This window comes from Stenella coeruleoalba (assembly GCF_951394435.1).
Source record: "Stenella coeruleoalba genome assembly, chromosome: 6".
In the NCBI taxonomy this organism is placed as follows: Eukaryota; Metazoa; Chordata; class Mammalia; order Artiodactyla; family Delphinidae; genus Stenella; species Stenella coeruleoalba.
The window spans coordinates 69,534,141-69,557,540 of NC_137151.1; the positions used below are offsets into that span (position 1 = coordinate 69,534,141).

A 23,400-nucleotide genomic window follows, 5' to 3' on the forward strand; every position below is an offset into this window, starting at 1 on the left:
CATCCCTGAGTATCAGAGAGAGGCACGCGCAAAGACAGGGCAGCTCTCTCCTCTTTTTCTCCTCTTGGTCTCAGTTTAATATTTACTTACTTACATATCCACCCACACGTTACCATACCCTTAGTTCTCCACAATCAAAGTCTGGAGGATTGTGTGATCTTGCTAACCATTTCAGCTTAATGACTGAATTGATACAGTATGATTATTCTGGGGAAGTTTATTAACTGATGATGGGCAGAGCCATAAATGTCAGACCAACCATTCCACAGGCAAGGGTCACACCAGAGAAAGTGCAAGTAGAAGGAGGAAAGGCCAAGCCAATTAGTGGCTACATGAATAGTAGCTTAGCTAGTGATTCAGAATTATCCAGAGATCGGCCCTAGGGCACAGGGGGTATTTTGGGGTGAATGCATTTCGATAAATTAGATACTCTCACAGTGCTTATTTAGCTTATCACAAGTTTAAAGTATTCATTTGTCATTCAATAGCATATATTGAGTGCCTAGGTATGAGATCCATCATTAAACAGAACGAAAATCCCTGCCCTTGTGAAGTTTACATCCCAGCAGCAAAGAGTCCTATCTGGGCATCATCTGTCAATCCTTGCAGTAGTTTTGCATCTTCTCTAGGTCTAGGGGTCATTATCTTGCTTGTCTCTGTCATTTGCATCTCTGGACCCCAAATGAGTTTGTATTCAGCTCCCTAAGTCTTTAGAGAAGCAGGGTCTCTACATTTCTGGGTCCCAGGTGCAACTTGACCCTCTCCCATATGCACATTTAAACATGCCGTTTTCCTCACCACCTCAGCCTGACCAGTGGAAATCTGTGATGACTGAGAGAGACTTCCAGGACAAAGGTTGGGGAAAATACGACAGATATCCAGTCTAACCCACATACTTCTCAGATGTGGAAACTGAGACCCAGAAAGGCAAAGTGACTTGCCAGTGTCACACACGGGGACCTGGTCTTATCCCTTGGCCCCTTCCTCCCAGTCTAGTGCTTTTCTATCATATGATAAATAACATAATTCTTGGGATCAAACAGGCCAAAAGAGCCAAAAGTGACTATAGAACAGAGGTGGAGCAGAACAGACTCAGAGACAGCTCACACTTGAAGAATAATACTAGGGAGGACTGACTATTTTGTTAGACCTGAAATCCACCCTAGCTTATGTGTTTGAGTACCTTGGCATCACATCCTCTCCAGCACCCCAGACAGGATGAAAGCAAGGCCCAGGACCTGGAGTTGGGGGTCTGTCCTGAAAGCTAATGCAGCTATTGGCCAGACTGTAGGTAAGTTAGAATTTAAAAACCTGTGTTCCATAAACTAATCCACGTATGTGTTTTTACAATTGTTTTCTCAGTTTACTGGGGTGAGCCAATTTTGAAAGGGTCCAATGTTGTCACAGCTGGGCTGGACTCCGCTAAGAGGAAAGAGAATATTTCTAGATCTCATTCAATATTGGGATGAGGAAAAACAGTTGCTGGAGCCAACAAACCTGACCATGGGACAGAGGGAGCTGAAGCCATAGGAAGCTTGGGCTTGCCCACCCGCTGAGATTTTCTTTTAAAGAACCCTCACAAAATTTAAAACTTTAATAAGAAACCATATGATTCAAGGCACATATACATAATTCATTAGTTTTTAACAGTCCTTACCAGACTAATCAGTTAGCAGTTAAAGAAGAGCATGGGGTTGGGATCAGAAGACTTACATTCCTCATGTGCCAGCTTTATGACTTGGGACAAGATCCTTAACTTTCCTGAGACTTGACCTCTCCAGCCATAAAGTAGAGAGAGTAAAACCTGCCTCATCTTACTCTCTATGTTGCAAAAATTAAATGAGCAAGCATATGAATGCTTTTTATAAACTGTAAAGAACTATAAGATTTTAATTATCATTGTCAATTAACGTTCAACTTGAAAATTTTCCTAATTAAACTCAATCTTAAATTTAGCAACAATATGAACTTGACACTCTGTTTGGGGGTGGGGGCAGGGGCGATGGTTGCATGTTACCAACATCAAAATTTTAAAATTCAAAGAAACAAAACAAATTCCTACAGGTATAATCATACGAATAAAAATTACTTTTCTTTCTCTTTTAAATGAAAAATACAATTTCTTTCCCTTGTCAGGAAAAGTTTTTTAAAAAAAGAGCCACTGGGGTGAATTTTCTAATATACACTTCAGGGAGCAGATAAGATATTATTTACTCAATTGCTGAGTGCTGGAGCAGAGTAAGAATCAGTATTAGCTGCCCATCCTTCAAAAGGGCTCACACGGGACTTCCCTGGTGGCGCAGCGGATAAGACTCTGCGTTCCCAACACAGGGGGCCCAGGTTCGATCCCTGGTCGGGGAACTAGATCCCACATGCATGCCACAACTAAGAGTTTGCATGCCGCAACTAAGGAGCCCGCCTGCCACAACTAAGGGGCCCATGTGCTTGCAACTAAGGAGCCAGCGAGCCGCAACTAAGGAGCCCTGGAGCTGCAACTAAGTAGCCCGCCTGCCGCAACTAAGGAGCCCACATGCCGCAACTAAGGAGCCAGCAAGGCGCAACAAAGGAGCCCGCCTGCTGCAACTAACACCCCATGCAACCAAATAAATAAATATTTTAAAAAACAAAAACAAAAGGGCTCACACTTTTGACTGCAGGAAAATCTTGTCTCATCAGATCCTCTACTTTCATTTTACACCATAGAAACGTTTGTTACTTGCTCCCAAATTGCATGAAGACTTTCTTTACTGAGATAAACAAAGCTTTGCCATTTTTAGTACTTTTGATCGCAAACTGATTCTACAGATCTGGCTGCCCAGACAAGCCGACTGATGGGCAGATATTTATGAGCCTGCACATAACTGAGGGATGCCCTTACAATGCAATAATTCTTAAGCCCAAATCTGCCAACCTCCAGGGCATAATTATTTTATTTTTAAAATTGCACCCTGTGCAACACAGCCCTTGGATACTTGTAGAGAAAATGAGCACATTATAAGAAATAAAATACTACAGAACAACTAATAGCTTAAACCCATTAAAAATAAGAACCCACAAAATAGCCTTACTGCTGCGCCACTGGGAAGGAACAAAATCCTTTAACCACTAACACCGGGATGCACTGGAAAGAAGTGACTTTGCTTAGGCAATGCAGGAGAAGCAGGAGTAGGTAGAGGGAAGAGGGCTGGAGGAGGAAAACATCGAGTTTTATTTGGAGCACATTACTTCCCAGCAGGCCCACCAAAGGTCCCCACATATGGCCCAGGCAGCACTGGCCCACATCTGCCCTGAGGACCATAGGTAGGTAGGTCATATTTGGTTTCTTGAGATGTGTAGTCCAACTTTACATCACTAACTGAAGCCTTCCCTATTTCATTTTCCTGCCAGACTTAGAACTTGATGTCACCTCCCTCACTTTTCCAAATAGGAAAAGTTATTTTATATGTTATTTTAAAACTTAAATAGAACTTATCTATTTCATATACACAAATCATAACAGAAAAATGTATAAATAAGTGTACACAGGCATATGGCATACACACGTTTACACACACACTCCCACATGTGTATCTGTGAACTTGCCCTTCCCCAGATGACAACATAGGATAACATAATTAATCTACTAGCCAAAATACAAAGCCAGTAGGCATTCTTGAAATGAGTGTACTCTAACTTTTCTTTAAGCCTCCACAAAGTTTTGCATTGCTATCAAAATATTTTTGGAAATTCTGTAATGTTTCTCCTTTTCCCTTGGCTTCTTATTTCTGGCAAGGACTAAACCCCAAAATATCTTTCCTCTGGGACACTGAAATAACTGTCCCAAGGCAGCTGCCAGAGCTAAAGCTATTCAGAATTTTAGGACAGATTTCAAGGAAGGCCATTTGCAATTTTAATTATTAGAGTCAAAAGCCCCACCTTCTCAGATTCTCTAAGAACAGGTATGGGGGCGGGTGAGGGGTAGGGGTGGTAATCTTCCTGGATTCTCTCATTTTCGTTCATGACTCTATCTTCTGTTTCACTTCTGCTTCTTCCCTCCTTCTGTCTTTGCCCACCCCTCCTCTGGGTTTTATTTTAGATGTAAAGAAAAAATCAGCAAACCACCCCCTCTCCCCTCAGTGCTCTGAAGTTGTATTCCTCCTCTGCTAACTTTCCGAAAGCTCCCTTACTATAATGGTGCCACAGAACTGGGTTCTTTTTACCCAGGACCACCTCCCTCAAGCTTAGAACAAGTTAGAGGAGGTATCTGGTAGATAAAGAGAGAAAGAAAGAGGTCTTCACCAGCAAGTACAGCTGCCTGACTGGCCCAGACTGAGGGACTTCCTGCAGACAAATAAGGTTTGTACCCATTATGTAGCACACAGGAACCTTGACTGTGTTCATGCCCAGGCTATTCACCTTTACATCAGTGGTTCTCAACCCTGGTTGCATCTCAGAATCACCTGGGAATGGTTACAAAAAGTACCTTTGTCAAACAAAAAACAAAACAGAAAACAGACAAACAAAAACTTTGTGCAAGTCTGATGCACTGAATCTGGGCCTGGGCCTGAGAGTCTCAATTTTTTAACAGCTCCCAGATGATTCCATTGTGCAGCAGCGTTAAGATTTAGCTCGTGGAAGCTATCCAACCCTGAGCTTACTCCCTTCCTTCCAAATACACCCCAGGAGATTCCTCTGCCTGTTCTCACACCAAAGATTTCTGGGAGCCAGGAAATAGAGTACCACAGCCTAGGGAATGCAGTTTAGTTTTCAAAGAGAAAGGGGTTGAAAAGAGAGGAGGTGCCAGGGCAGGGGGAGGCTGGCCTTGGTGGTCCTCCAGGCCCCCCTGGATGTGATGGCACACAGCTGGTGTACGTGAGGTCACCTCCTCTCCCCAGGGTCTGATTCTCTTAGGACTTGGAGGATGAGATACTTTAGGAGTCATAATTCTCAGTTTCTTTCTTGCCTGGGTAGGAGAGGGGGAAAACTAAGTTATGGAGGACGCTGGAGACTCAGGAACTGTGATACAGAGACTCGGGAAAAGAATACAATCCCCAGCCAGCAAAAGGGCAGTTTAAAAATTAAGTCACATCTATGCTGAAAAGGTTAGGATACAATAACGAGTATGATTTTACATGCAGATCATAGCTGGAGAGACACACAGCTGCTGCCGTGACTCAGCCACTCCTGGTCACAGGACTCAGCTGGCCTGGGGAAAGTGGCTCCGGAAGCCCCCAAACACGACGGCCACTTCAGACCCTCCAGCTGCTCACCACACAGTTTGGAAAGAATAAGGAGGCCCCTCCTTGGAGCCCAGAGTTCTAACAAACCCCCGGGGCTTCCAACCACCCCCCCCCGGTTGCTGAGGCAACTGGTGGGCACCGTCTGATTCTCCTGGTTGGAACGGTGCTGGGAGAGGGGCCTGCCCTGATGCTCAGCCCTCGCTCAGAGATTCTTGGCTCTCTGCCAGCCTCCCTCTGGCACGTTGACGGCTGCTGTTGTGCTCTTGGCTTCTTCTATACAGACAAGGTCTCCCTGCCTCTCCCTGTCTTTCTTCCAATCTCTCTCTCCCCAGCTGTCTCAGGGTTTATGTGGGAAAGCATGAGCTTACCCGCTATGAAAGAGACTTTCAAAGCCATGCCTTCCCCTGCAGCCTCTGGAGTCAACCGTGTCCAGGCTGTGTGAAGGTGACTGAACCGGAGCGGGTGACTATTTGCATTCTCTGGGTAGAGTTGCTAAATGTTTCTGGGTTTCCCCTGGCACGGTTCTGATTAGTGAGCGTCCAAAACTCAGGTCCTTGCCCTCAGAAACAATCGTGAAAAGCACGGGCAGCAGGACTAATGCAGATGTGCAACACGGATGGGTTCCAGCTAGGAAGGAGCAGGGGTTTACATTTTCTTGTTCAGTTAAAACCCTCCCCATTTACACGACCTTGGTGCTTCCAACTTAATGAAGTTCCATTACTTCAAATTCTGGGTGTGTTTCTTTCTTTTTTTTTTTCCTCCAAAGAAGTTCAAGCAATGACCAAATGAGAGTGAATGATCTCTCTTTCAGATAATGAACCTCCAGAGGCCAGGCTGAGCTGTGCCTCATCAAACCAGCATGTGTCAGCCTGTGCTGGTCACCACCACTCCTTCCAGACTCAAGCTGTCCAGCTGACTCCTCTGGGGCTGGGGGATGGTCCCTTCTTAGAGCTTCAGCATAATATTAGTAAACATGTGTACCTCTCAACTTCAAGAATAGTGTTTTTTTAATGAAATGAAACCATGTAACCTACTGTATTTGCATTCGAATCTAACAGTCAGACCTGGACACTGAATGTGATGTATCTTTAAAACTTATCAGAGTGATCACATACCAAGGAAAGGGAATAGGAATGCCCAAAGGCAGGTCCTCCTACAGGAGGAGACTGGCAGGAACACCCTGCCTGGAACAAGCACTCCTGCTAGAGGGGTTTCTTACCCTGTTTTGTTTTTAGAAACCAGAAAAACATGAAATGTAAAAAGGGCTCCAGTTCTAACCATCCCACTCAGGCCTGGCCCCAGGCAAAATGAGAAATCCAGCCAGCCGGGCCAGGCCAGGCTTCCAGCCCCATCTGCCCCTGTAAAAGCCAAGAACCCAGTCAGGGACACCCTACTCCCCAGCCCAGAGGAGACAGAGCAGCTCAGGGGCACGTGCATTCCAGAAATCTCTGTGTATAGGAAAGAGAGCAGAAAAGACAGAGAAGTATATCAGGGAGTCAATATAATAACCAGCATGATAATAATAACAAAAATAATAATGGCCATGAGGAGTCTTATCCTAGTTCTGCTACTCAGAGGCTTTGTAACCTTGGACAATCATTTAACCTCTCTCTTTCTTCACCTGTAAAATGGTTATAATTATCTGTGCTGCCCTTGTCCCAAAGGTGTCATAAGAACCAGTTGAGATCATACGAAAGTTATTTTGAAAACTGCAAAGTTGATTTGTAACCGTTTAGAATATTTATTCTTTTTAAGACTACTTAACCACACCTACATATTATACCTACTAGATAGTATCTTAGTTATCAGTTATGGCTAAATATGCAGAATTTGGTGGGCACACCTGCTATACTGTATTTTTCTTACACTAGTCCAAACTGTTACTGAGGATATGTAAATAGCCTCATTGCGTAAAACCAGTTAGCATAGCATTTGCTAAAGTGGGCTTCCACCAGTGATGTGGTCTGGTTTCAAGGGTCCTTGAGGGGTGCTCTGCACAGCTCTGAATGGGTGGTGCACATCTTTAACTAGACCACATAAAAATTCTCTCTATTCTTGTTGAGCGCAGCTATCTCTGTGATTTGTGAGTAGGCTGCTCGATGAGTTCAAAAAAACATTTCCCTCTAGCTCCAGCTGGCAAGATGTCAAGATTGAAAAACACATTTCCTGGTTCTCTTTCTTGCCCCAGTTGGGATGAATGACCCTAATTCTCACCACCCCATTTCCTTAAGGCATTAGCAGTGACTGAATCTCTGCCCATCCCAATGAGCCTCACACAGACAATTTTAATGCACAGCGGCACCCATAATAGAGAGAACTATGTTGTGAAACTTCAAATTTACCTTTAATTCCATCTTTGACAGAGCAAATTGCAGCCATGGGTTATACTTTGCTATGGTCACTTAACACTAGTTGGAAATTCAGGCACCCTTCAGTTTGTAAAAGTTTCCCTCTCCCATTAGCCCCAGATCAAATAGAGGCATCTCCATTTCTATCTTGATGGCTTTCAGTCCACGGAAAGGGTTCATCTTGACAAGGAGGTGGTATAGGAAGGACAGCCAGAAGCCAGTGTCCCTGAGGAACTGGGGACGTAATAGGAGAGAGGCAATGAGACAGCCAAGTGTCCTCTTACTGTACATACGTTCACTGTGCACTTGTTAAGTGCTGCTGAATGAGGAAGGAGTTTCATGAAACACAAAAACACTACAAGTAATATTCACTCATTCTTAAGTGACCAAGCATAATTCATCTGCTATAAAGTTTCAGAGAAGAGAAAGATAACAGCAACATCACCATTGACTACTATCTCTCTTTACTCTCACAACAAACCCATGAGGGACTATGATTCCCATTTTATAGATGAGGTAATAGGAGGCTTAGAAAGGTTGAGTAACTTGCCTAATAGTCAATAGATATTGGGTGGTAGACAAAAATTTCCAATCCAGATTTATCTGATTCCCAAGCCCTTTCTCTTTACCATTATACTCAGCTGCCTACCATTGTCCGGAGGGGTGAATCAGGAAACCTTTAGGAAGGTGAAGCTTGAATTGGCGCTTGAGGGCAGTGTATGGTTTGGATCGCCTTGGATTAAGGAAGAAGGGAAGACAGCATAATCCAAATCGCTGAGTTTGTATCCCCAGAACACAAAACACTGCTTCATATATGGTATATGCTCAATATCTATTTAAAGAATGAATGAATGAGAAACAGTACAAATAAAGACAAAGAGACGGGTCCAAGTATGGGGAGCAAGGGCTGGGAAAGGGAAACTGAGAAAGTGGAAGGGGAAAGAAGAACAAAGAGACCAGACTGGAGCACAGTATTCACTGTGGCAGGGAGCTGAGGTCATCTAAGCCAGGTGGAACTATCTGATGGGAGAAAACTGTAGTGTGAGGAGTTTGGATTTAGTCCTATGCATGTTGTACAATTAATTCCTAAAGGGGGACCCGATAAGGTGAAAGCCATGATTTAGAAGGATTCTAGTGAGCAGGAGGGACTGGAGGTGGAGGGACCAGAGACAGTGAGACCAGCAGACGATGAACACTGGGGGACTCACTCAGGAGGACCTGGGGGCTCTGATTGGTGAGCTAGGGTAAGAGGCAAGCACAAACTTGTGTCTTAGTTAGACAAGAGACGGAGGTGTTTACAGCAAGCAGAGGACTGCAGGGAAACATACAATCTCTCTTCATCTCCAGGGCACTCTGATATGGAGGTACTTTGAAAATATTCAGCTAAGCCTCACTGTACAAACAATTACCTTTAAAAATCTTTGGATACCAGGTCAAAGGAATTGGCTACTGGTCTAAGCAAATGGTTACATGTACTTTTTTTTTTTTTCCGGTACGCGGGCCTCTCACTGTTGTGGCCTCTCCCGTTGCGGAGCACAGGCTCCGGACTCACAGGCTCAGTGGCCATGGCTCACGGGCCCAGCTGCTCCGTGGCATGTGGGATCTTCCCGTACTGGGGCACAAACCCGCATCCCCTGCATCGGCAGGTGGACTCTCAATCACTGCGCCACCAGGGAAGCCCTACATGTACTTTTAATGATCTTCATTGACTTGAGTTTTTAAGTCCTCAAATCCAAGCAGTTCTTTGGTTTAAATTAGGTGGATCCTCTTGCTAATAAGAGTTAGGAACCATAGGTGGTCATTTCTACAGAAAATTCCCCAGCCAGATGGCCAGCTTGTTGAGAACAAGGATGGGGCCTTCTCCCTTCTGGAGAACCTCACAGTGGATTCAGCACTGGGTACATAGAAATGAACACTTCACAAATACATACTGTCTTGACTTTCTAGTCACTGAGAGAGATTTGTCCTTATGGCCTATGCAGACTTGGCACTCAGCTGCTTCTGGTAAATGCTCAAAGAGCAACTGGAGCATCAAACACTTGTGTCCAACATCAGTTCTCTGACTATACATCAGTTCTCTGACTATACATCAGTTCTCTGACTACACTTTGATCACATGCACCCACAGGGGCTGTGCCTTTAAGAAATGCACCTTAGGGTTCTTAGATATTAGTAGTATTCTCTGAACAGAAGACGTTTTGAAAGTACAGATATATAGATGTCCATCAATCATTCAACAAACATTTGCTGTGTGCCTGCTATATATTTATATATATATATATATATGCACACACACACATACACACACACACACACACACACACACACATATGCCAGGCACTGTTTATGGCGCTAAAAATATATCAGTAAACAACATGGGTAATCCTGCCTTCATGAAGGTTACCTTCTAGTAGAAGGAGAAAAATGATAAGCAATAAATATAATAAAAAAGTAAATTAGTAGATTGGAAAGTGATAAGTACCATGGAGAAAAGAAAGAGTATGATGGTTGCGAGTGGTATCACAATTTTAAATAAGGTGGTCAAAGTTGGCTTCATTGAGAAGGTGATATTGATAAGCGACCTGAAAGTGATAACTGTCCGTGTTGTCCATTAGTTATAATACTTAAATTTAAAGTCTTTCTTCAAACTTAAGGTAAAAATAAAACATTAGCTTATATCTGGTATAAGGAGAATTGGGGACTGGCCTTCTTATTATGAAACTAATCTGACACATATTTTATACACTTGCATTTTAACAACAAAAGCAATTAGAAAACTTAATCTTCCAAGGGAAACTGTGTTAAAATACCATCTCCAAAATCTTTCTGTGTAACACAACTCCCCTCGTTAACACACTGGCCCCGGGCTTCCCTGGTGGCGCAGGGGTTGGGAGTCCGCCTGACGATGCAGGGGACACGAGTTCGTAGTCCTGGTCCGGGAAGATCCCACATGCCGCCGCGGAGCGGCTGGGCCCGTGAGCCACGGCCGGTGAGTCTGCGCGTCCGGAGCCTGTTGCTCCGCAACAGGAGAGGCCGCGATAGTGAGAGGCCCGCACACCGCGATGAAGAGTGGCCCCCGCTTGCCGCAACTAGAGAAAGCCCTTGCACAGAAACGAAGACCCAACACAGCCCAAAATAAATAAATAAAAAATAAAAATAAAGGAATTCCCTTAAAAAAAAAAAAAAAACACTGGCCCCACCTGTCAGTGGGGCTCTCTCTCAGGTACCAGTCTTCCTCTGAAGACTACAATAACAACTGCTCTCTTACCAAGATTAAAAACAGAAACCAAATTTTTGTAGGGAATAATTAGTAGCCGACAGCAAGTTTTAGCATTAATGCAGCAGCATATGAACAAATTACAAAAATTTCCTTTGCTAGAGAAACAGCAATCAGCTGTCTTACCGATCACCCAGCAGCCTTTATTTCCCACTTGGTACTATATTTATGGCTTTTATGGGGAAAAAAAGAGGTTGAGAATTATGGGTTGAATAAATTTGATATCTGTCTAACCAATGATAACAATTCACATTTAAGTGCATATTATTAAATTTGTAATCTCTCTTCCAGATTCTAATCTATTGTAATATGCTTCTTTTCAAGACTTTCATATTTCAAATGGCTCCCAAATCTAGAAAATTATCTTACTGGTCAGCTAGCCAAGGCGTTGACCTTGAATGAAACCAGTTTAGAGAGAGCTCCCCTGGGGTACTTTCAAGAATTCTGAAACATAATGTGTCTGAGAAATTAGCAAATTCACAACATGTGTTTCTGTTACATGATTATAACTGGGTTTGTGAGTGGTGTTCACGGCTACTGAGTGGTCTGCTCAAAGATTCACCCCCAATACCTCCACATGCCTGCCTCCTGCCCGCATTCCTCTGCTGGTGTATAAATCTTCACTCTGACCTTGCTCAACACAGCTCAGGTCTTCCCCGATTCTGGGCTGCCAAGACCAGAGTACGTGGCTGAAACATTTTTGAATGCTCATGTGAAAGGAACTCAACTTCTGCTTTTGGGTCATTTAGTAACAGTTGCTCTATTTCCTTTTCTTCTGTTAAGCAATTCTATTTGCACAGGAAAATATAACCAACAAGTGACTTTTCTTTTTACCAAGTAATAAAAACAATGATAATAAACTAAACTATGCCAGACATTTACATAACCTACTCCATGCTCACTGGTGACATCTGGCAATGTGTTGTGAGCCCTTTCAGAGGAGAAATAACAACGAACTTAAAAGAACTTTACAGAGAAAAGAAAGCATGGTTTAATTGTGATTTGACCTGATGAGAAACACTTCCTGCTTCAAGCAAAAAAACTTCAGACTATTAGGCACATTATCAGACTGATGTTTGAATACTCCTGTTTATTTTCTCCATCTTTTGCCAGATGTTCAATTCCAAGACTTGGTCTAGAACCAATAAATACTTCCTGTTAAAGCACAGGCAGGAAATAGATTCTTCCACAGGAAGGCTCAACAGGAAAGCTCAAGCACTATCCCCTTGACCTATCCATTCTTGAGGCTCCATTCATGACTTTCTACACGCATCGAGCAACACTGTATCTCACTATAACCTCAACCATCCCCCTATTGTGTAGATGAATTGACTGTGACAAGGTCAAGTGATCTGCCCAAGATCCAAGCACAGGTGTCAGCACCAGAACTCAGGTCTCCAGACTGCAGAGGTGCTCTATTGCCCAAGGTTACACAAGTAATTAACGAAAAGTACAATTATTCCCTGCTTGCCAGCTTCTAGCAACACCCAACTCCCCTACCCTCTAGTGCCTCCCTCAACACACCTAGCCTGTGCCTCACACACAATGGGAATGTCTTACTGCTATAACATGCACTTGAATACACTCTTCTATGTCATTTGGTTGAGTGCTGCCTGTCTTAGATGCAGCGGTGATATTCAAAATATTTTACAACTGGTATGGCCTAGGCACTGACCAGTCAGAAGGGATGCTGGCTTACTGCTGGAGGACTGGAGGCTACCCTCCCCTTGCAATAGGCCCCTGTAGCTGCAGGTGTGGGGGGAGATGAGAGGAGACTCCAGGAAAGCCCTGCTTAGGGCTAGCTTCTGAAGGGAAACTTGTAAAGGATCCCGTCTTCTGTAATTTGTGCACCATGTGCACAATGCTTCCGATTTATTATTCATTCAACAAATATTAAGTAACTACAATGTGAGGAACCTTATGAGAAAAGCAAAGGCAGTCACACATGCCCCCATGTCCTACCTTATTCCCTGGTAGAATAGATAAGAAATGTATCTCAGTAGCTACAATACAAACCAGAACTTTGTCTATGTTTTAGGATAGGTCCAGGAAAATGGGTATGGCTGTTGACAAAAAAAGAAGAGATCCTTTCTGGTTGTAGATCATAGAAGGCCTTCTAGAGGGCTCATTACAGCTGTGGCTTTTAAAGGGTGGGGAGGAGTGATGATCATTTTCGTAATATATAGAAATATTAAATCACTATGTTGTGCACCAGGTACTAACACTGTAGGTCAATATACTTCAAAAACAAACAAACAAACTCATAGAAAAAGAGATCAGATCTGTGGTTACCAGAGGCAGGGGGTAGAGTGAGGGAGAACTGGATGAAGGTGGTCAAAAGGTACAAACTTCCAGTTATAAGTAGTAGGGATATAACGTACAACATGATAAATATAATTAACATATATGAAAGCTGGCAAGAGAGTAAATCCTGAGTTCTCATCACAAGGAAAAACATTTTTGCTTTATTTTGTATCTATATGACATGATGGATGTTCACTAAACTTATTGTGGCGATCATTTCATGATGTATATAAGTCAAATCATTATGCTGTACACCTTAACCTTACCCTGTATGGCAAGTACATCTCAATAAAACTGGAAGGGAAAAGAAATGAATGAATGAATGAATGAATGAATGGTGCGGAGGATTTAGCGAGGAGGAGCTAAAAGGGATGAACATTCCAGACTGCGGGAAGAAGATGAACGGCACACATTCCTGAGAAATGGTAGGGTAGAGAAAGTCAGCAGTGGCTGGACTGAAAGGCACTGGAGGGCACTGGTGGTGCCTGTGTAGGCATCTGCTCCGAGTGGTGTGGCAGACCAGGTAAGGGGGCTCAGCAAGGACCACATGCTCGGATCAAGGCTCCCTGGGGTTCAGCGCGTGCTCCCTAAGGGCCCTCTCATTTCCAAACTGGCCAGGCGCTCCCTCCACACCCCCTCCCCGTTCTGACAATACTAGAGAACAAATAGGCATTTGCCAAGTGGCCTAAGGGATTACATGCCCTTGCCTGGCTCCGAGGATTCAATGTTGCCCCTGGAATCGCTGCCCAGGAACAGGATGCATTCTCTCAGCCTGCTTGGAGGCAGCCCAGCGCTGAACCTGGCTCCAGTCCAGTCCAGTGTGGGAGCCAGGAGAGAGTACGTGGCAATGGGCGGTGGGTGCTCCCTACTTCCTAGCACTGACTCAGCTGAGGCTGGAGGTGGGAAAGGGGAGGGTTGGTCAAAGGCAGATTTAAAATAGGAGTAGGCAGACAACACGGGGAGAAGTCATTTGAGAAGAATGATGGATTTCTCAGAGTCTGCTGTAGACAAAATTGGAAGAGAGTTAAAAGTTGTTTTTACCGTCTCCTATAGAATATAAGCGACCCTCATAATTTTAGTTGAATGACAAAAACTAGCTACGTGCTAACTGGAAAGAGTGTGGTCTCTGGAGTTTCCTAATCTGGTCCAAGTCCCTTCCTTGTCAGGAGAAGAGCACAATTCCTATTTACCTAGAAATGATGCATTGGCAGGGAGGGTTCGTGGATTCATGATGAAGTCTAGGAAAAGGAAAGTTAGTGAACAATAATTTGTTCTTGCCTTCTCTATCATAAGGCAAGAAAGATGGAGCTCTGTTCTCCATGACTGGTAGAGTCTTAAACAAAAATATTTGTAGAGCAAATGCAGGTTAGGATAACCAGCTACCCTTGTCTGAGGACTGTGTTCCCTGAGAACAGCCAACTCCCTCTGTTCTTATTCTACACCCACCAATCTGCCTTCTGATCTGCAATCTGGTTTCCTGAGTGGACTTGCTTTAGAGCATCCTGTATACATAACTAACTCCCGTTTTCAAACAAAGCCTTTCTTCTATTGCATTATTTTTCACATTGGGGTCTTCAATCATATTCTTAGAGGTCCAGGAATTCTTTAGAAGAATTTTTAAATTTTGTGTTTTCATTTTAAAGATAATATAAAAATTTTAACACAAGCATCACCTGGATTGCCACCTTTTCGTAGAATAATGCCAATGTTCAGGCTAGATGTGCATTTCTGACTGTTTTGATCAAGTGATCACATAAAGTCTCATGATGTAAGTACGAATACAATGTTTCTCAAAGTGGGATATATTCAAGAGTCTACAAGTTCTCAAGTTTGAGAAATATTTCCTATTTTAAATAATCTGACAAGCTGGTCTACACGTCTGTTTCTTATAAGTTGGGCTATATGAATTCATCCTTTCCAGCCTAATCACCCTGAGGGAAGGGGCCCGGTAGTTATTTGATGTGTAAGGCTGAGGATCACATCTGTGGTATCTGCACCAGTATACTGCCAGTCAGTGAAGCAACCAGCCAGATGATCTCCTCCTGAAAAGCTCTACTCCCTTCTATGTGATAGATGGATTGTAATTGGTTAATCAGACAAACCCATCTTAGATTTGAAATAGAAGACTTTCTGATCCACGGTAAATCCCTTAATCTCTGCTCTCAATTTTGTAAAATACAGGTGATACTAGCACCACCACTACTACCAACAACAGGGATCTTGTGCTAATAATTTCACACTTTCTGCCGTGCCGGGTCTGTCTGGCCCTGCTCCTGACACAGTACACTAAGGGGCTTACAATTTGCCAAGAGACCAATGAGATAGGGAGGCATGAGAAGGAATATTTTGGGAGTCATCCCTGAGGTCTGAAGACTAGCTCTGGTGGAACTGTGATAAGTGTCTTTAGGTAAATAGCACATCTCAGAGACACCTTAGAGTCTGGGTGGGAGTAGCAATAAGCCTATTTCGGAGGCAAGTAACAAAGGACTCATTGGCTCTTGTAACTGGAAGTGCAGAGATGGACCAGGCCTCAGGACCATTTCTTTCTGCCGCTCTGCCCTGCCACCCACAGTTTGACTCTCCTCATGGGCATAGGATGCCTGCCATGTGCTTCCTCATTTGGACATGCTTCTGTTCAGCATTCCAAGCAAGAATTGTAAGGTTCACCCTGATTAGAGTCCTCCTTGACATCTGTCTTCTCCAACGTTCACATCCAATCTGTCAGAAAATGGGTCTACCTTCAAATTTTATCCAACATCTAACACCTCTCACCATCTCTGCTGCTACTACCCTATTGCCAATCATCAACATTTCATCTGCATTACTGGAGTCATCTCCTAACTGGTCCTCCCTGCTTCTGCTCCTGTCCCTCCTACCGCAGCCTGAACGATACTTTAAAAATATAAGTCAGATCCTGTCACTGCTCAGAATCTTCCAATTGATTCCCGTCTCGCTGGAGTAAAAGCCGATGGCCTTGCAATGCCCTGTAAGGACATGATCTGACTCCCCTGTAACCTCTGACCTCAGCCTCTGCCACCTCCCTCCCTTTCGTACTCCACTCCAGGCACAATGGCCTCCTGTTTCTGTTAACAGGCCAGGTGTGCTCAGCTTCTGACCAGGGACTTGGTACTGGCTGTCCCCTCTGCTTGGGACAGTCTTCTTCTGGAGAACCACATGGCCCACCTAAGTCATGTTGTCAGTGAGGCCTACCCAGGACACGCCTTTGAAAACTGTAATGCCCGCAGACCCTCTGCATTCACAGTCCTTCTACACTGCTTGTATTTGTCTATAGCACTGCTCACCTAGTGTATTTATTGATTTGTTGACTGTTGACTCCCAGCTAGAATGTAAGGGATTTGTATCTATTTGTATTATTGATGTGTCTCCAGACCCTAGAACAGTATTTAGTTCCTAGCAGATGCTCAAAAATTTGTTGAATGAATGAATGAACAAATTGGACTGGCTTGGATACCCACTCTTCTTCTGAACTCTTAGCTGGGGAATGCCTAAGTCCTTAAAGCTAAGAGTACAACCTACCAAGGTTGGACCAAGCTGGGTGTCTCCAGAACCTGGAATTTAGATTATGCTCTAAGAAAGAATCTAGCACAAATCAACAGATAATCAGTGAGGTTAACAGCACCTATGATGCTTATTTAACATGATTATCCTTGGGTCCCACCATAAACTTACAAATCAAAATTTTGAGAGGCAGGGGTCACAAATCTGCTTTTTTTTTTGGTGTGTTCATTTATCTCTTTTAATCAGCAGCCTGCAGCTGATTCTTTCATTAACTAAAACAGAATAGGCTGGGTAGTACGTGTAAATGCTTGGCAGGAGCAACCCAGGTGTACTGTAAGACATACCTGGAGTACGGCAAAGAAAATTGAGATATGATACATGGCATTGACCTATCAGAAAAAAGAACGTATAAACAGAAGAAGGAAGATGTAATATCATGTCATCTGCAAATAGTGACATTTTTATTTCTTCCTTTCCAATTTGGGTTTCGTTTTGTTTTGTTTGCCTAATTGCTCTGGCTAGGACTTCCAGTACTATGTTGACTAAAAAGTGGCAAGAGTGGACACACTTGTCTTGTTCCTGATCTTAGAGGAGAAGCTTTCAGCTTTTCACCATGAAGTATGATGTTAGCTGTGGGCCTGTCATATATGGCCTTTACTATGTTGAGGTACATTCCCTCTATACCCACTATGTTGCGAGTTTTTATCATAAACGGATGTTGAAATTTGTCAAATGCTTTCCTTCAGCGGGATGATCATATGGTTTCTATCCTTCATTGTGTTAATGTGGTGTATCACATTGACTGATTTGTGGATCCCTGGAATAAATCCCCCTTTATCATAGCGTATGATCCTTTTAATGTATTATTGAATTCAGTTTGCTAATATTTTGTTGAGGATTTTTGCATCTATGTTCATCAAGTATATTGGCCGGTAATTTTCCTTTCTTGTGGCATCCTTAACACTGGTTTTGGTATCAGGGTAATGCTGGCCTCGGAAGATGAGCTTGGAAGAGTTCCTCCTCTTCTATTTTTGAAAGAATTTGAGAAGGATTGGTATTAATTCTTTGAATGCTTGGTAGAATTCACCAATGAAGCTGTCCAGTCTTGGACTTTTGTTGGTTGGGATAATTCTGATTACTCCTTACCAGTAATTGGTCTGTTCAGACTTTTTATTTCATCAAGGTTCAGTCTTAGTAGGTTGTATGTTTCTGGGAATTTACCCATTTCTTCTAGGCTGTCCAATTTGTTAGTGTATAATTGTTCATAGTAGTCTCTTATGATCCTTTGCATTTCTGTGGCACCAGTTTAACATCTCCTCTTTCATTTATGATTTTATTTATTTGAGTCCTCTCTCTTTTTTTCTTGGTGAGTCTAGCTAAAGGTTTGGCAACATTGTTTATCTTTTCAAAGAACCAGGTCTTAGTTTCATTGATCTTTTCTACTTTATTTTTTCCTTTTCTTTTTAGTCTCTTATTTATTTTCACTCTAATCTTACTTTCTTCCTACTACTAGCTTTGGGCTTCATTTGTTCTTCTTATTCTATTTCCTTGAGGTGTAAAATTAGGTTGTTTATTTGAGACTTTTATTGTTTCTTGAGGTAGGTATTTATTGCTATGAACTTCCCTCTTAGAACTATTTTTGCTGCATCCTATAAATTTTGATATGTTACATTCCTAATTTTCATCTGTCTCAGGGATTTTAAAATTATTCTTTAGATTTCTTCTTTGATCCATTTGTTGTTCAGTAGCATGTTGCTTAATCTCCACATATTTGTGAATTATCCAGTTTTCTTCATAAAATCAATTTCTAGTTTTATACCATTTTGGTCAGAAAAGATGCTTGATATGATTTCAATCCTCTTAAATTTATTGACTTATTCTGTGACCTAACATATTTTCTATCTTGAAAAATAGATAGAGAAGAATGTATATGCACATGAGAAGAATATATTCTGTTGCTTTTGGATGGAATGTTCTGTAAATATCTGTTAAGTCCATTTGGTCTAACATGTCATTTAAGACCAATGTTGCCTTATTGATTTTTTGTCTGGATGATCTATCCATTGATTTAAGTGGGTTATTAAAGTCCCCTACTATTATTGTATTGCTATCTATTTCTCCTTTTAGATTTGTTAATATTTGCTATATATATTTAGGTTCTCCTATGCTGGTGCATAAATATTTACAAGTGTTATAAATTCTTGTTGGATTTACTCTTTTATCATTAGGTAATGCCCTTCTTTTTCTTTTAGTCTTTGTTTTAAAGTCTATTTTGTCTGATATAAGTATAGCGACTCCAGCTTTCTTTTGGTTTCCATTTGCACAGACTATTCCATCCCTTCACTTTCAGTCTGTGTGTCCTTACATCTAAAGTGAGTCTTTTGTAGACAGCATATAGGTCAGTATTTTTTTTTTTTTGCGGTACGCGGGCCTCTCACTGTTGTGGCCTCTCCTGTTGCGGAGCACAGGCTCCGGAAGCGCAAGCTCAGCAGCCATGGCTCACGGGCCCAGCCACTCCGCGGCATGTGGGATCCTTCCGGACCGGGGCACAAACCCATGTTCCCTGAATCGGCAGGCAGACTCTCAACCACTGCGCCACCAGGGAAGCCCTCAGTCTTTTTTTTTTTAATCCATTCAGCCACTCTATGTCTTTTGATTGGAGAATATAGTCCAGTTATATAGATATTTAAAGTAATTACTGATAGGTATGTGCTTATTGCCATTTTGTTAATTGTTTTCTGGCTGTTTTTGTAGTCCCTATCTGTTCCCTTCTTCTCTTGCTCTCTTCCTTTGTCGTTTGATGACTTGCTTTAGTGGTATGCCTATATTCCGTTCTCTTTCTCTTTTGCGTATTTACTATAGGTTTTTGCTTTGTGGTTACCATGTGGCTTACATATAACAACTTACATCTATAACAGTATATTTTACGTTGATAACAACTTAAGTTTTCTGCCATCCCCATTTATAAGAATGCCAGTTATAGTGGATTATGGGCCACCCTACTCTTAATCAATTACATCTGCAATGAATGACTCCATTTCCAAATAAGATCACATTCCAAGGTACAAGGAGCTAGAACTTCAACATATGGATTTGGAGGGGACACAGTTCCACCCATAAAACCATCCACTTCTCTCATGTGATTCTGAGATCACCAAACAACTTTCTGGTTCCCCAGGTACACAGGATTTAGCAGTGAGGGTCCTGGAGAACAAACAGGAGTCTCCTGATCACTGGAGATGAATTTCCCCATTGTGAACTGGCATTCTGTTCAAAAGACTTCAGTGAGTCTGGCTAGCATGAATCAGTCCCTGAGAACCTCATCATTCTAGTTGCATTGACAATGTGAGTTCTGGGGACTACACAACTGTGATTACCTCTCATTAGGCCTGTTTGCAGAACTGGTTGGCTTCTCTCTCTGATATTATTGTGTTCTCTCTATATCTACAAGAGGGAGCTCCATCTCAGGATTTAGAAAAACAGCTCGTGAAGCTAGGAGATATGCCTAGTGCATATCCCTTACAAGCCCTATTTCCAAGCAATCTCCACACCAAACCTAAGGTTCCAGGCCTAACATCCTCAAAAATGAAGAAGATCACACTGTGTGCCCTCATTTAAAAGGGGTTAGAGGTACCTGAGTTGCAGGCAGGTATTCCCAGATATTTTGCCAAAGATGGTCCATCCTTCCCTGGCCACATCTTCTGTGAACAACAGGCATTTTGAAAAGGGGTAAACTTCTGAGAGCTAGTCCTGCAGATCAGGGTAAATACATTTATCAACCCAGGAAAATACCCATCTGTCTTTACTATGCTCTCTGGCAGGATAGCCCCCAATACCTTTTTTATCTGGGAAGCTCCACCAAGAAGGAAGGTCTTGACTTCAACTTAAATATTCTTGCTTGCCATGTCCTTTTCTGGTACCATCAAATATCTTTCAAGTGCTGTGTCCCTGGAAAGAATACAGGACTTAAATGGAGGTTCTCAGAAGCCCAGATATTGTCACAAACTAGGAAAACTGTTTTCTTATATTAGCTTAGACATTTTATCAATTAACTTCCTTGTTCTATCCGTAGAAAAGGATACAATATAAATGGCCTTAAAATGGCTCAGTTATGGTTGGTTAACTATATAACATGAACTCTGTGGGCCATTAGCACTAACTCTAAGCTTGAGAGTTTTAGATCCAAGCCAGGTTTCTTTAAAACTCAAGCCACACATCCAAAACTTGAGTGCAAGGAGATTTCCAAACCCTGGTGGTTGACCCAGAAATTTAATCCAACAAAATTTTAATATAGTAGAAGCCCTCTTAATGAAACAATGCTTAACTAACTAACTGGATTAACCTTCACTCTCTATCCCTCTCTAACCCCCATTGATGCCAGGTGCACTGAATGCTAGGTGACTACTCTTTAAAACAGTATTTTTCAAACTGTAGGTCTTCATATCAATTTACTGGGTTGAAATAAATTCACTGGGTCATGACTAACATTTTTTGAATGAAACATTACAGAACAGTTGAATTGCATCCTTAGAATCAGTTATTTATTCTAAAATGTGTTGATGTCTATTACATAAAATAATGAAATGAGTGCAAAAGAAAAAAACTCAAAACAAATAAAGTGGACATGAAAAATGATATAAAAATGAAGTTGAATGATTTCTGAAAAGACTCTATAAAGGCAGGTCACTAAAAAATAAATAATAAAAATTGATGTCAAATTAGTTTGTGAGCTAGAAAACGGTAAAAGATGAAGAAAAAAATTGTAAAGCCTAAAAAACTCCCCACTTATAATTGTTTTACAAGTGTCTTTATGTTCTCTCTCCACTATAGAAAAACAGAGGCTGGAAATCATAAACACAATGACTCAACAGTGGGACTAGGGCTTCCCTGGTGGCACAGTGGTTAAGAATCTGCCTGCCAATGCAGGGGATATGGGTTCGAGCCCTGGCCGGGGAAGATCCCACATGCTGCAGAGCAACTAAGCCCGTGGGCCACAACTACTGAGCCTGCACTCTAGAGTCCATGAGCCACAACTACTCAGCCTGTGCTCCAGAGCCTTTGAGCCACAACTACTGAAGTTCGTGAGCCTAGAGGCCATGTTCCACAACAAGAGAAGCCACTGCAACGAAAAACCTGCGCACCGCAATGAAGAAGATTAGCCCCCGCTCACTGCAACTAGAGAAAGCCCACGCACAGCAGCAAGGACCCAATGCACCCAAAAATAAATAAATAAATTTATTTATTTATTAAAAAAAAAAAGTGGGGGCTTCCCTGGTGGCGCAGTGGTTGAGAGTCTGCCTGCCGATGTAGGGGACACGGGTTCATGCTCCGGTCCGGGAAGATCCCACATGCCACGGAGCGGCTGGGCCCGTGAGCCATGGCCGCTGAGCCTGCGCGTCTGGAGCCTGTTCTCCGCAACGGGAGAGGCCACAACAGTGAGAGGCCCGCGTACCGCAAAACAAAAAACAAAAAACAAAAACAAAAAAAGTGGAACTAACGCAAGACAAAACTATGAGTAAGTTTAATCAGAGGACCCACAGTGAGCCCAACACCTAAAGACTAGGGAATGAATGTATACACTTTAAGTAAAAATAAGAAGTTTAAGGTTTAAGGTGTTTTCTAAGCCTCAATCATATCTAATAAAAGGACTTACATATTTTTAAATTTTGGCCAGTCCTTGGAATATGGTGGAATAGGACTTGACCATTATAAACTCACTGCCCCTATCAAGTAAGGAATCACAAAGCATACCCTTAATGTATCAGAGAATATAATAAGGAAACATAATTAGGGCAAAGTATGCAAAAAATAATAGTTTCACATCAGGAAGGACTACCCACTTATAAGCTAAAGATTTGTAATCGGCCCAGATAACTAGTTTTCTATGAAGCTTCTCCTGTCTCCTCCTTCTCACTGCGCTCTTGCCCCACTACAACGGGCTACTCCTTTGTGTCCCACTGGCTGCTGTAAGTATGCCTACTCATGGATGTGTCAAAGCTCCTGTGATAATTCTCTATAACATCATTATTTATATATGCATGTCCATCAATGAGACCCTAACCTCCTGGAAGATAAGGACAAGGTCTTGACTGGTATTCCCAGCATCAGCACAGGGTGTGGCATTTGGAAGGTGCTTAGTAAATTTTTGTTGAATGAAAGAATAACTGTGCAAATAAATCAAGCTGTTGTGCTCATTTTCAATAAAAACAAGGTAACTCTGTTTGAAGTAAATTGCAAATTTGAAATTTAAAAAAAAAAGTGTTTTCCAACAGCATTTGCTCACTCACTTCATGTCTCTGGGTCCCATTTTGGTAGTTCTCGCAATATTTCAAAGTTTTCCATTTTTATTATATTTGTCATGGTGATCTGTGATCAGGGATTTTTGATGTTACTACTGCAAAAGACTATGATCACTGAAGGTTCAGATGATGGTTAGCATTTTTTTAGCAATAAAGCATTTTTAACTAAAAAAAAAAAAAAAAAGTTACAGTAATACAAGCAGAACGGCACTGGTGCACCTCTAAGCCAAAAAAGAAAATCACTGGAAAGGTCAAAATTCACTAGACTGCTACAGCTTAGTTGAGATAACCATTAAGACCATTTTGCCTTGACTCTGGATTTAATATGAACCCTTCTATGATTTTCATTCCCTGCCTTGGATCTTGATCCTTCAAAGGAAGTGCCTAAATAGGCAAGACAAGTATTCTGGTCACTGAAAAGGAAATGTCTTTAT

At 42.3% G+C, this 23,400-nt stretch overlaps 1 long non-coding RNA gene across 1 annotated transcript; it reads right to left on the bottom strand.

Moving 5' to 3' along the window:
* Positions 1–20,066: 20,066 nt before the first annotated feature.
* LOC307188021 lies at positions 20,067–23,169 on the bottom strand. Its single transcript, XR_013828789.1, has 3 exons — positions 22,955–23,169; positions 20,504–20,615; positions 20,067–20,417 (listed from the first exon to the last, which is right to left on the bottom strand). It is a non-coding gene; the product is annotated as an uncharacterized lncRNA (long non-coding RNA).
* Positions 23,170–23,400: the final 231 nt, after the last annotated feature.